The sequence below is a fragment of the Pseudorca crassidens genome, chromosome 1 (genome assembly GCF_039906515.1).
Source record: "Pseudorca crassidens isolate mPseCra1 chromosome 1, mPseCra1.hap1, whole genome shotgun sequence".
Taxonomy (NCBI): domain Eukaryota; kingdom Metazoa; phylum Chordata; class Mammalia; order Artiodactyla; family Delphinidae; genus Pseudorca; species Pseudorca crassidens.
This window is the reverse complement of record NC_090296.1, coordinates 124,409,164-124,424,141: the sequence shown is the minus strand read 5'-3', so window position 1 is coordinate 124,424,141 and position 14,978 is coordinate 124,409,164. Positions and strand designations below refer to the sequence as shown.

The window sequence follows — 14,978 nt, the reverse complement described above, 5'->3', positions numbered from 1 at the left end:
AAATCCCACTAGGGGATTAAAGACAGAAAGGGAATTTTAAGGGAGGTTTGGAGACTGTTGTAAGCTAATGACCACTCAAGAAAAGAATCCAGTAACCTAGCAACAATCTACACTACCTTGAAGGAAGACCAAGTGCGTCCAAGTGCCAACACACTCAAGCCACTAACCTGACAGTTAAAATACAAGACAATAGATACAGGGTCTCAATCTTGTGAAGTCAGAGAGTTAATAGTCCTTGAAGAGTAGCATTTTTACATGTAGCCAAGACAGAAATATAGTTGACAGGGGAAAGAAATTAGGTGAAAGGGGACATTATTCTGAAACCTAACATAAATTACCATATTTTAATATATGTCACCACCCTTTTGCTAATATATATATGATTTAAATAGCACCATGACAGTCCTGGTTAAACCATGTAGGGCCGAAGGAGGAACTAATGATGTAAGTCTTGATGTCTGCCAAAGAATGAGGAAGTAGGTAGTCTTCTCCCCTTTCCACTTTTTCTTTGATTATAAAAATGTATCCCACTTTGTTCTTGGGGCTTTGCTCCCTTGCCGGGCTCCTTGTATCTCTCACCAGTGTCCTATGCTAGTAAACTCACTCTATATGTCACCACCCTTTTGCTAATATATATATGATTTAAATAGCACCATGACAGTCCTGGTTAAACCATGTAGGGCCGAAGGAGGAACTAATGATGTAAGTCTTGATGTCTGCCAAAGAATGAGGAAGTAGGTAGTCTTCTCCCCTTTCCACTTTTTCTTTGATTATAAAAATGTATCCCACTTTGTTCTTGGGGCTTTGCTCCCTTGCCGGGCTCCTTGTATCTCTCACCAGTGTCCTATGCTAGTAAACTCACTCTTTGCCTCACGCTGAATTGTCTCTGTAATGAGACAAAAGAACCTGAGCTTCAGTAAGTATTGACACCAAGTGAGCAGTTCTAATCAAAAGACAGTGGGTTCAAGTCCCCTCCTAAGCCAGGGATTGTGTGTTCAAGCCCCACTCTGAGGTGCGGGTGGGTTCGAGTCCCACCCAAGAAGGAGTGCAGTTTCAAAAGGACGGATTAAAATCCTACCATCATTTCAATAGTTACAGAAAAAGCATTTGACAAAATTCAAGATCCTTTCATGATTAAAAACTCTCAACAAATTAGGTATAGATGGAATGTACCTCAACATAATAAAGGCCTTATATGACAAGGTCACAGCTAACACCATATCCAACAGTGAAAAGCTGAAAGCTTTTTCTCTAGGATCAGGAACAAGACAACATAGTAGTGAAAGCCCTAGTCTGAGTAATTAGGCAAGAAAAAGATATAAAAGGCATCCAAATCAGGAGGGAAGAAACAAAATTCTCTGTTTGCAGATATATGACATCACATATAGAACACCCTGAAGATGCCACCAAAAAAACTATAGAACTAATCAATGAATTCAGTAAAGCTGCAAGATACAAAATAAATATACAAAAAACAGTTGCATTTCTATACACGAACAACGAACTATCTAAAATAAAGAGGAATTAAGAAAACTATCCCATTTACAAAAAATAAATACTTAGGAACAAAGTTAACCAAGGAGGTGAATGTACAGTGAAAGTCATAAAACACTGATGAAAGAAATTGAAGATGACACAAATAATTGGAAAGATGTTCCATCTTCATGGATTGGAAGAATATTTCCATATTACCCAAAAAAGATATACGATTCAAAACAACCTCTATCAAAATTCCATGGCATTTTCCACAAAAAATAGAAAAAAAAAATCCTAAAGTTCCTATGGAACCACAAAAAAAACCCTGAATAGCCAAAGCAATCTTGAGAAAGGACAAAGCTGGAAGCATCACACTGTCTGATTTCAAAATATACTATAAAGCTATGGTAATCAAGGCAGTGTAGTACTGGCATAGGACAGACATAGAGACCAATGGAATAGGATACAAAGCCCGGAAATAAATTCTCACATTTACAGTAAGTTGATCTTTGACAGGGATGCACAACAGAGATAAGATGGTCTTTTCAATAAATGGTGTTGGGAAGGCTGAATGTCTGTGTGCAGAAGAGTGGGGTTGGAACGTTGTTTCACACCACATACAAATGTCAACTCAGGATGGATTACAGACCTAAACATAGGACCTAAAACTGTAGAACTACTAGAGGAAAGCACAGGAAGAAAGTTTCTTGACATTGGCCTGGGACGTTCTGAATATGACCCCCAGGAGCACAGGCAACAAAAGCAAAAATAAACAGATGAGACTGCATCAAACTAAAATCTTCTGCATGGCAAAGACACTCAGCAGACTAAAGAGGCAGCCTATGGCACAGGAGAGGATGTCTGCAAATCATACATTTAGTAAGGAGTTCAGAATATATTCAGAATATATGAGAGACTCAAACAACTCTATAGCAAGAAGATAGATGACCTGATCTTATTTTGGTTTTTTTGGTTTTTCCCAAACACCTTATAGTTCTTTATTTAAAGATTGAATGATTTATCTTTAGTAAATTGAAATGTCTTAAACCTGTTAACACGGCCAATGAATTAAGGTTCTGAGTGATAACTTATTTTGTAAATAAAGGACCTGATTTTAAAAATGGGCAAAGGACCTGAATAGACATTTCTCAAAGGAAGACATACAAATGGCCAATGAATATACGGGATGATGCTCAACATCAATGATCAGTAGGGAGGTGCAGACTAAAACCACAGTAAGATATCACCTCACACATGTTGGAATTACTATTATCAAAAAGACAAAAAATAACAAATGTTGGTGAGGATGTGGAGAGAAGGAGCCTTTGTGTACTGTTGATAAGAATGTAGACTGCTACAGCCATTATGGAAAACAGTATGGTGGTTCCTCAGAAGACCGGAATTGGAACTGCTATGTGATCCAGTGGTCCCCCATCTAGATATGCATCCAAAGGAAATGATATCAAATCTTGAGGAGATATCTGCACTCCCACGTTTACTGCAGCGTTATTCATGATACCCAAGATATGGAGTCAATCTAGGTGTCCATCAACAAATGAATGGTTGGAGCTGGTGTGGTGTATAACAATGGAATGTTATTAAGCTTTAGGGAAGAAGGAGATCCTGTCATTTGTGATAACGTGGATGAACTTGGAGGACATAGCACTGGGTAGACAGAGCCAGACACACAAAGGCAAGTACTGCATCATCTTACTTGTGGAATCTGGAAAAGTCAAAGTCATGGAGGCAGGAAGTGAAACAATAGTTGCCAGGAGCTGGGGGGTGCAGGAAATAGGGTGATGTTGTTTAAAAAAAAAACAATGGCTAATTTCTCATCACAAAATAAGTCAGAAGAGAAGAATAAGGACCTCTTTCAAGTGCTGAAGAAAAAACAAAAATTCTTCTATCATAGAATTCTGTACCTAAGAAAAATATTCTTCAAGGAATGACACAAAATAGAGACACTTTAAAATGAAAGCTGAGAGTATTTGTGGCTAATAGACCTACTCTCCAAAAAAACAACAAAGAAATTTCTTCAGGCTAAAGGTAAATGATCCCAGACTGAAGCCTGATTCCACAAGAAGAAATGAAGAACTCTATGGTAAAGAAACTAAGAACACGGTGGTAAATTCAATATCTATTTATGATAAAAACTCTCCACAGAGTGGATGTAGATGAAACGTTTCTCAGCATAATAAAGGCTATATGTGACAAGCCCTATCAAAACCCCAATGGCATTTTTCACAGAAATAGAACCAATCACCCTAAAATCTGTATGGAACTACAAAAGACTCTGAATAGCCAAAGCAACGCTGAGAAAGAACAAAGCTGGAGGCATCACATTCCCCAATTTTAAATTCTATTACAATGCTATAGTAATCAAAACTGTATTGTATCGGCATAAAAACAGACACATACAACAATGGAACAGAATAGACAGCCAAGAAATAAACCCATGCCTATATGGTAAGTTAATCTATGACAAAGAAGGCAAGAATATACAATGGGAAAGGACAGTCTCTTCACTAAATGGTATTGGGAAAACTGGATAGTCTCATGCAAAAGAATGAAACTACTAACTTATAGCATACACAAAAATTAACTCAAAATTGATTAAAGACTTGAATGTAAGACCTGAAACCATAAAACTAGAAGAAAACTTAGGCAGTTAGTACCTTGATATGGTCTTGGCAATGATTTTTTGGATCTGATTCCAAAAACAAAGTCAACAAGAGCCAAAACAAGTAGAACTGTATCAAACTAAAAAACTTCTGTACAGCAAAGAAATCATCAACAAAATGAAAAGGTAACATGAACTGAATTCAACTTTGATTTGGACAAAGTTGCCTGGGTGTTTTAAAGGGAGAATGAGGGAATAGGGAGGGGAGGTGAGTGGGGGCTTAATAGAGTTGAGGAATTGAAAAATTACAAAAAGCAAGAAGGTGGGGAGGTTTTTCCATGTGTGTCCCATCTGGGTTTGTTAACTGGCAGTTATCTAAGGTAGGCTCCTACACTCCCATAGAGGGTGGGAGATAGGAACCCTATCTTTGGGTAAATTCTTTTGGCAACCTTGAGTTTCCTGAGGCAGGCACTTTGGGGGTGGGGGGGGAGTGTAATTCTAGGGATGTGGCCTTCAGCTGTTAGAGGGTATGTTACTGTTCTGTTCAAGGATGAGGCTTAGTTGAGAAGAGGGTTTAGAGGACCCTGGCTAGAGACTGGTCAAGAAGAATATCTTTGTTAGCCCCCAAATGTGAATCAGATTCAGATAATACAACTGATTATTCAAGAATGAACCTAATATATATGGAATCTAAAAAAAAAAGGTCATGAAGAACCTAGGGGCAAGACGTTAATAAAGATGCAGACTTACTAGAGAATGGACTTGAGGACGTGGCGACGGGGAAGGGTAAGCTGGGACGAAGTGAGAGAGAGGCATGGACATATATACACTACCAAATGTAAAACAGATAGCTAGTGGGAAACAGCCGCATAGCACAGGGAGATTAGCTCAGTGCTTTGTGACCATCTAGAGGGGTGGGATAGGGAGGGTGGGAGGGAGGGAGACGCAAGAGGGAAGAGATATGGGAACACATGCATATGTATAACTGATTCACTTTGTTATAAAGCAGAAACTAACACACCATTGTAAAGCAATTATACTCCAATAGAAATGTTAAAAAAAAAAAAAAAAGAATGAACCTAAATTAGATCTATGATATTTTGGCTTCACAGGATTGCTCTATGCCCTCTCAGTATTTTATGAACAAGAACTGTGGATAAAAAATCAAAGTCAAAAAAATGTTCACATGTGACTGACATTAATATCCATGTGAGTTAATAATAATGGCTACCATTTCCTGTGCACTCACAGTATGCCAGACAAAATAATAAAAGCTTCATATACCTTATATAGGACTTAACAATAGTTTTACAATGTAGGGATTATCTTCTTTTTACAAAGGAAACTGACGCTAAGAGAAGTGAAGTGGCTTTTCCCAAGGTACAGCTTGTAAGTGGCAGAATTTTAAAAAATTTGCCATGGTAAATAAACTATACATACTTAGTCTTATGAATTTACTTATAAATGGAATATGTAAATATATTCTCAAAATCCAAGATATAGGATATATAAAATTCTTTTAAATCCCAGGTACAGAATGTATCTGAGATCCTCTTTCTCTTAAGATGATTGCGATTATATAAAAAAAAGCCATTTAAAGTTAGTCCACTTAGGGACTTCCCTGGTGGTCCAGTGGTTAAGACTCCATGCTCCCAATGCAGGGGGCATGAATTCGATTCCTGGCTGGGGAACTAAGATCCTGAACACCTCATGGCACAGCCAAAAAAAAAAAAAGTCCACTTAAAAGAGATGAAAATTTCGTATAAAAAGAGGGGTAAGAAACTTCCCTGGTGGGCGTAATGGTTAAGAATCCGCCTGCCAACGCAAGGGATACAGGTTCGATCCCTGGTCCAGGAGGATTCCACGTGCCACGGAGCAACTGAGCTGGTGTGGAGCAACTATGCTGGTGTGGAGCAACTGACCTCGTGTGCCACAACTGCTGAGCCTGTGCTCTGGAGCCCGTGAGCCACAACTACTGAGCCTGCATGCCACAGATGCTGAAGCCCGCGTGCCTGGAGCTGGTGCCACGCGACAGGAGAGGCCACCGCAATGAGAGGCCCATGCACAGCGGCAGGGAATGGCCCCTGCTCACCGCAGCTGGGGAGAGCCTGCACGCAGCAATGAAGACCCAATGCAACCAAAAATAAATAAATAAAAATTAAATTAAATTAAAAAAAAATAGTGGTAAGAATTTTGATGTTTATTTCATCTTTTATTTAACAAATTTGGGTTATAATTGTAATTATGTTCTAATTCTTTTTTCATAATTAATTATTTTTTTTTTTTTTGCTGTACGCGGGCCTCTCACTGTCGTGGCCTCTCCCATTGTGGAACACAGGCTCCGGGCGCGCAGGCTCAGCAGCCATGGCTCACGGGCCCAGCCACTCCACGGCATGTGGGATCTTCCCGGACTGGGGCATGAACCCGTGTCCCCTGCATCGGCAGGCGGACTCTCAACCACTGCACCACCAGGGAAGCCCCATAATTAATTTTTATTGGAGTATAGTTGATTTCCAATGTTTTGCTAGTTTCTTTTGTACAGCAAAGTGAATCATTTATACATATACATATATCCACTCTTTGTTAGATTTTATTCCCATATAGGTCATTACAAACTATTGAGTAGAGTTCCCTGTGCTATACAGTAGGTTCTTATTAGCTATCTATTTTATATATAGTTGTATGTCAATCCCAATTCCCCAGTTTATCCCTCCCACCCCCCCTTTCCCCTTGGTAGCCATAAGTTTGTTTTCTACATCTGTGACTCTATTTCTGTTTTATAAATAGGTTCATTTGTACCATGTTTTTAGATTCCACATATAAGTGATACCAGTGTGTGCTAATTCTTAGAAGGAACAAATCAAGTGGGGATTTGGGCATAACTTTTCTGACAAAATTGTGTTATATATAAACAGATTTCATCTAATGTCTAGTTTCCATATGGACAGTCGTAAAGAAGGCTGTAAAAATTTTGACATTGTTGACAATTTTCCCAAGGCCCTCCTTTAATCCTGATATCCAAATATTTTAAGAGATGAGAGTCATCATCATCATTGCAATTTCTCTGTTTTTCAACTGTTGTGGCCTAACTCTGCCAAATCTTCATTTGTCATTGGTTTCATTTGTGATTTGAGTTCAACAACATCATTTTCATCATCTCTCCTACATCTTTTCAAGATTCACAATTTTGCCCTAAAATCACTTGTATTGTATTTGTGTTTTATAGGAGTATTCAACAATCATAAGAAGACCGGCCAACAATGCCTCTAAGCTAGACAAGGATGCATGCATGAGGGACAACCAATTTTATAAGTGGTTTGTTCATTAGTGAATGTTATTATAACTTTGGCTTCCCTTTGGAATCTCATAACTGTGGGAACTTAGGTAACAGTCAGATAACTAGGGTACCTGTACTAAATGACCACCTGTGAAGTTTGAACAGATAATGGCATAAGATGAGGCCAGAGTGGGAGGCATCCACCTAGCAAGGCTGCCTCTCATAGTGAAAGAAGATGGGCACGTGTACATCATATAGGATTTAAGCCTGCAAACTTAACCATAAAAAGTAGATAGAGAATCACCCAGCAGACTTTATACAGTAGTCATAAAAGCCACCACTCCAATAATAATACATGCTTAAAAATAAGAGTAATTTAAATCAAGAAAATCCCCAAGTTTTACACTCTGTTTCAAACTCTTTCTATAGAGTGCTCAAATCTTAGTAGAAATAGATCAAAAAGAGTTTTCAGGGGCTTCCCTGGTGGCGCAGTGGTTGAGAGTCTGCCTGCCGATGCAGGGGACGCGGGTTTGTGCCCCGGTCAGGGAAGATCCCACATGCCGCGGAGCGGCTGGGCCTGTGAGCCATGGCCGCTGAGCCTGCGCGTCTGGAGACTGTGCTCCGCAACAGGAGAGGCCACAACAGTGAGAGGCCCGTGTACCACAAAAAAAAGAGTTTTCATCAGTTGGTTAAAAATATCCTTATCGTATATTTAAGAATTTCCCACTTAGATGTTAGCTTGCTAGTCTTACAATATTAGTAGTTTTTTGGCAGGACTGACTCAGGGTACATCAGGAAAGGAAAGCAAAATATTATGTATGAAACCAGCAAGCAAGAAAATCACAGTGGAGACCAATATATCTCAATACGCCAAAATCACTTCATGTATATTTAGATATGGTAATAATAGGATCTTCAGTGTCAGGCCTTTCCAGCTTATTCTAAAAATAATTTAAAAGCTTTTGTTTTTAGGGCTTCCCTGGTGGCGCAGTGGTTGAGAGTCTGCCTGCCAATGCAGGGGACACGGGTTCGTGCCCCGGTCTGGGAAGATCCCACATGCCACGGAGTGGCTGGGCCCGTGAGCCATGACCGCTGGGCCTGCGCGTCTGGAGCCTGTGCTCCGCAACGGGAGAGGCCACAACAGTGAGAGGCCCGCATACCGCAAAAAATAATAATAATAATAATAATAAAATAAATAAATAAAAGCTTTTGTTTTTAGAATTTAATGTATTTTAAAAGGAACTTTCAGATTAAAATACTTTTTTAGGAAGTGAAAAAAATGATTTGGATCACATTTTGTCAATATGTGAACACAAATTAAAAAGCTAGCTTTTCTTGAAGCCAAATGTAATTTTTCTATAAAATACATCCAAATAAATATGTCTGTTCTCCTTAATTCCATATTTACCTTTGGTTAGTGTTCAAGCATTTCCTTTTGATATAAAAAGCTGGCACACATGGCTATTACCATTAATTAATTTTAAGAAAGGCAAAAATAGAAAAGTACAATCACGAACCTCATATGGTGGAGTCAAAAACTGGAATAAAAAATTTTTCTGAAATGATGAACAAAAACATTTAAAAGGACACTGGAAGAAAAAGTACATGTTCTGATATAAAGGCTCTAGAGTAAAACATCATTTTGGAAGTAGTAAACATTTACTAGTAGTCAATGATGCGGAAATAAAAGATTTTCCTATACAAAAGTCAAGACTTACATTGAACCTGTTCTACTCCAGTCAGCAATTTCTTCCTGAAGACTTCTATTTGGTTGTAACAATTTTTAGCTTTTCTTGCTGTATACCTCAGCAGGAGAAACCAATTTCCAAAAGGTGTTCCCTAATTACATTAAATGTGCACGCTGAGCCATGCCAATATTCTATTCCAAAAAGTAAAAATGTAAGATAAGTCACATATGGAGGAGATGCCTGTCAACAGTAACGCATCAATAATGCAATTTATATGTGAATCAGGCTATTGTCAAAGTTTTTTTAAAAAAATCTTTTCCTCCGGGATCAAACGCACGCCTGCTGCATTTGAAGCACAGAGTCTTGACCACTGGACTGCCAGCGAAGTCCTATGTCTGCTCCTTTCACTCAGCATTATATATCTGAGGTTCATCCATATTGCCATATGCAGTTGTAGATTGTTCACTGCTGTATAGTGTTCTTTTATGTGAATATACCATTAAAAATTCCATTGTCCATTGGAAAAAAAATATTTTCCTCACTTCATATAACTATTTACTAATAAGACTTCACGGTAAAAATGAATCAACAAATAAAAACTGTCCTTGAGGTTGCAGTCTAGGAAAGAGACATTTATACTGCATCAGTTTAGAATGCTTTGGATTGCAGGCAACAGAGAACTCAGTTCACAACAGCATAAACAAATATGGATTCACTTCTCTCACAAGACAAAAAATCTTGAACTGGTGACTGCTAAGGTTGGTGTTTACCCATCAATGGTGCGATCCATATCTTCAATATTTTTGCTTCACCCTCCTGAGTGTATTTACTTTTAATATTCGTGTTTGTTGCCTAATGCTTTCAAGATGGTCACTGCAGCTCCAAGCATCACATCTAAGGTCAAAGCAAGAAAAAAGTTAACCCCAGCGCTGTCTGACCCTTTTATCAGAAAAAGGGAAAGCCTTCAATGAAGTCCCCTGGCAGGTTTATGGGCTAGAATTGTATTACATGGCTACTGTAGCAGTAAAGAAGACTGGAAAATCAAATATTTAACTTTGCTAATTTTTATGGTAGAGGTAAGAAATGGATATGGATTGGCCAGCCAACAGTGTCTGCCAGTCCTCAACTCAATATGCACACACATACTTCTTACACATGTGTTAAACACAACATACTCATCCTCTCTTCAAGGAAGACAACCCCACTATCTCATCCAATTACTGCATGACGCAGGATCTTTGGTTGATTTTCTGTCTGCTCTATCAAGTCCAAATATGACAACTCTTATCTGACCATTTGTATGGCTAAAAGAAAAGCTGTCTCTCAACCACTCCCCTCACATATATACAACGATGAAAAAGAAAGAACAGAGTGACCCCCCAAAAATTCCATTAAGAAAGGGAGATAAGAGGAAGTACACAGTAGTCAACAATCCACAATCTATATCATATCTTCCTAGACAGAAATCACAGATTCCTGGGCAGGCAATAAAGTAAATCCCTTGGCCAGTCACTCTGACAGCACCTACTTTAAGTCGCAGGAAGATCTGCTTTGTCATTGTTCTCTGTAGCCATATCTAAGGCAGGTTTTGAAGCAGATGTCCTTCCCAGGGGAGCCACAGCTTTTGTAGCCTACTCCATACTGGTTTGACTTAGGGAGGAAAGGATGAGGATTGCTTGGAAGGTAGAGACAATCAGAGGGAATCGCCAGCTTTGTACCGCAGGTTCCCTCAAAAACATATCAAGCTTCTGGTCTGTCTGCTTCAGATCAATTCCTTGTGTGAGTAACCACACCCAAAAACATTTCCAGAAATAATCTTTAAGCCTGGAGATTCTAATCTCTTAGCTGCTGACCTCTGAGCTCTCATAACAGACAAGGCAATTCCAACAACAGTCTTAGGTAAGAAGGTCCTACCCTTAATCCCTACAAAATTCCAAATTACAGGGCTCTTTTGTCAATTTAGAGTACAAGCTAAAGGCAGAATACCTCTGTAGCAAAGCTATATTCTTCTGCCCTCTCTGCTTTCATGCTGAGGAGCACTAATTTGAGTTCACCCCCTTCTGTAGGATCCTACTGAAAAGCCACAAGAAGTCACCAATACAGCACAATATTCCAAATTTTTCCTTTCGTTTCTCCTAACACCACAGTTTCAGTTTGCATAGTCAGCCTTCCACAGAACAGCAGGTACAGATTAATCAAATGCTTTGCTACTGTATAACAAGGGTTACAACTTTCCTTATTTTTCTCCATAATGTCTGGAGGTAGGCAGTCCAAGATTGGAAGAGCTGTTCAACAATGTCCAGACTCTTTCAATCCTTCTCCTTCATGGTCCTCAGCTTGTCAGAATCATCTTTTCTCTCTCATACTTGTCATCTCATAGTTGCAAAGATGGCTGCTATATCTCCAGGCTTCATGTCTGCATTTAAGGCACAAAGAAGGCGGAAAGAGGAGAGTACCAGCCACCACTGTTCTCTTTATCAGGAAAGCAAAAGCCATCCCTGAACTTGGGAGCCTTCCCTTCATGATCACTGGCCAAGGAAGATGGGATTGTCATGACTGGCTTCAACTAGTCAGGACTTTTTGCTTGAAGCTGGGAACATTGCTGTCCCTAACAAAATGAAGGTAAGCAATAGGGAATGGGTATAAGGAAGGTCACCAAGAATATCTCCACACATAGACATTTACAGTTTTAAGAGAATGTTTGAAAAATGAAAAGCAATCTCTATTTGGTGAAATTTCAAGCAATATAACAGAAGCGGGGGGAAGCTCCTCAGGCAGTGCTATAGAAATACACTTTAGGTAAAGAGATCTCTACTCAGGCATACCCATCCTACTTAGGAGTCTATCCCTTAAATTAACACCCTTTAGTAACTCTGCTTTTCACAGACTCTTCACTTCCTTCAATTCTGAACCCACAGATTCTCTAAAATACCCATGTTTATTCAACAGCTGTTTCTATGGCAGCAGAGCCCCTGGTGGAAGGGCACAGGGGTGGAGGCTATTTATAATTTAAGGACTGACAGTACATGCCAATAGCAGCTATTATTGATGAAATCCTTGAGAAATGTATAAAACAGATAAATACTGTGAAAAGCCAAAACCAGAAATATTCATGGTGCCTGCTGTTCACCAAGAAACCTCTTATAATTTGGTTTCCCATCTATATCCACCACCTGGAAGAAAATACACTGATCATACTGGTACAACTGGTTTTTGTAACAATTTTATCTCATTGTATTGGGTTGGCCAAAAAGGTCATTTGGGTTTTTCCATGTTACTGAAAAACCCGAACGAACTTTTTGGCCAACCCAATATTTAAATTAATTTGCTTTCTGGCTTTACATATTAGGCTGATGAGGTCGTTAGACTAATTTAATCCTCTCTGGGACACTTACTGACCAGATCAGGTTTCTAAGACCACAAGACTGAGAGTTAGACCCTAGTAAACTCACTAAGGTTATACCACCCAATGTGGTCTTTTGAATAAAAGCAGCTGGCCTGCCCCAAGCAATAGCCCTTTACATCACTGAGTGTATTGGCATGAACTTCTTTAAAACATTTAATCAATTTTCATTCCATGTAGCTGCTCACAAGAGCCACTTTCTTTGATGTAAATTGTGCTACCTATAAATATACTTGAGTCACCAACCATTCAAAGTAAAATAGTTTCCAAGCAACCCTCAAATCACCATTTTTATGTATAAAAAGATAAGTAGTGTAGGGGTTATGGGCATGGGCTCTGGAGCCAGAAGGCTAGAGTGCAAATCCTAGTTCCACATTAGAACATTCTACCATAGAATCGGGCAAAAATCTTTGTGCCAATTTTCCTCATCCATATGTGAGGCTTGAGGTAGCGGGGGACAGAATAATAGTGCCTACTTCAAAGAGTTGTCTGAAAATAAAATGAATTTATATATATAAGGTGCCTGGAACACAAGAAGCACTCAACAGGTGTTAGCTATCATTATTCTTCACTGGAAAATCTAATAGTATATGGTTGCATTTAATGCAAATGTAAAATGATTTGATAATAAAGATTCACTTTATATGCAAAATATGAAATAACGCAAAATCCCCCCCAGTTAATAATTCATCAAGAATCACAGTTTCGGGCTCCCCTGGTGGCTCAGTGATTGAGAGTCCACCTGCCGATGCAGGGGACACGGGTTCATGCCCCGTTCTGGGGAGATCCCACATGCCGCGGAGCGGCTGGGCCCATGAGCCATGGCCACTGAGCCTGCAAGTCCGGAGCCTGTGCTCCGCAACGGGAGAGGCCACAGCAGTGAGAGGCCCGCGTACCGCAAAAAAAAAAAAAAAAAAGAATCACTCTTTCAAAGCTGGTTGGTAATTGACTTATAAACTCTTTTAAGCTACTGCCCACATGGCAATAGCAAACTTCCCATTCTTTGCTGCCAGGAATAGTCTTGAATTACGCATGTCTCCTGCAAAAGGCTACAGCTCTATACAGAGATGTGAAGGAGATAATAATCATAGCACTTCCCAACCCCACTGACCTCTCAGTGTTGATCCTGGTCTTCCTGGAGGTTTCCTATGTCCTTGGAGCCTAGAAACTCTACAACCAATATCCAAACAGAATTAAGTCTCTGAACACTGCCCCAGAAAACTTTTCTTGAAATAAGGGGTCACTCAGCCTTCTTATTTTTCACATGTGTGTACCCTTCTCAGAACTGGAGTAATTATCATCCATTCCCATTTTCCTTACTGTACATAGTTTTTTTTTTAAACATCTTTATTGGAGTATAACTGCTTTACAATGATGTGTTAGTTCCTGCTGTTTAACAAAGTGAATCAGCTATACGTATACATATATCCCCATATCCCCTCCCTCTTGTATCTCCCTCCCACCCTCCCTAACTGGTCAAGTTTAATACTTCCTTGCTCACAAAGAAATATTATCCTAAATGGCCCTGATTTTCCTTTAACCTATGTCTACTCTTCTCTCCTACTCAAATACTTCTTTCCCTTCTGTTTTATTTACTCGCCTCCATCAGCACAAGTCTTTTTTCCCTTTTGCATGTGACTGGCACATCTTCACTCTCAAACTCCCCCAACCACGCTCATTCCACACCCAATTCTTCAACTTCTGTCATTCTTTACCCTCTGCCCTATCCCCCATCTACTAGACAGTCCATTTATTTGAGGAAAAACTCTTTTATCCAAATTTATTTTTCACTTTTCTGCAGTTTACTCTTTTTAAGAAATATTTTATTTATTTATTTATTTGGTTGCACCAGGTCTTAGTTGCTGCACATGGCTTCCTTAGTTGCAGCTCAAGGACTCCTTAGTTGCAGCTCACCAGCTCCTTAGTTGTGGCAGGCACGCTCCTCAGTTGTGACTCGAACTCTTAGTTGTGGCGTGCATGTGGGATCTAGTTCCCTGACCAGGGATTGAACCCGGACCCCCTGCATTGGGAATGTGGAGTCTTAACCACTGCACCACCAGGGAAGTCCCTCTGCAGTTTACTCTTAATAAAAATCTGGTTCCTCCTTAGATCACAAGGTACCTTTTCCAGTATAACTTATTTAGTCCTTACTTTCTGCTTTCTCTGAATCGATGGGAAGAAGTGAGGAACAGCCTCTTCCTTGCTCCCAAATGCCATTTTCAGATCATCACACTGTGGCCCACTCTCCACTGTTTGAAATCTCTACCTTATCTCACATTTCAGAGAGCTGTTCTCAACAATCCTATCTGAACACACTCATCTTTAAATTTATCCTCCCATCCTTCTCTCTAGTCTTAATAGAGGTGATTCAATTTCTGTTGACAGTAACGTATGTATTTGAAGAGCATTATATGAACCAGAAAAATTAAACATGGTAATGGTGATCACATGGTCAACAATGGAACAAACTGAATAAAACACATGACTACTTCTGTGCTCCTAAAAGAACTTTAT

The 14,978-nt window shown here is 39.5% G+C and overlaps 1 protein-coding gene across 10 annotated transcripts in view; it reads right to left on the bottom strand.

Annotated features, from left to right (window-relative positions):
• NRG4 (neuregulin 4) overlaps positions 1-14,978 on the bottom strand; it is a 137,229-nt gene that overhangs the window by 112,659 nt on the left and 9,592 nt on the right. For 2 of the 10 annotated variants that reach the window (XM_067755063.1, XM_067755052.1), the window contains exon 4: positions 9,092-9,955. The exons of the other annotated variants lie outside the window; for them this stretch is intronic. The gene's annotated coding sequence lies outside the window, so the exon portion shown is untranslated. The remainder of the gene's footprint in view (positions 1-9,091; positions 9,956-14,978) is intronic. 10 annotated transcript variants of the gene reach the window in all.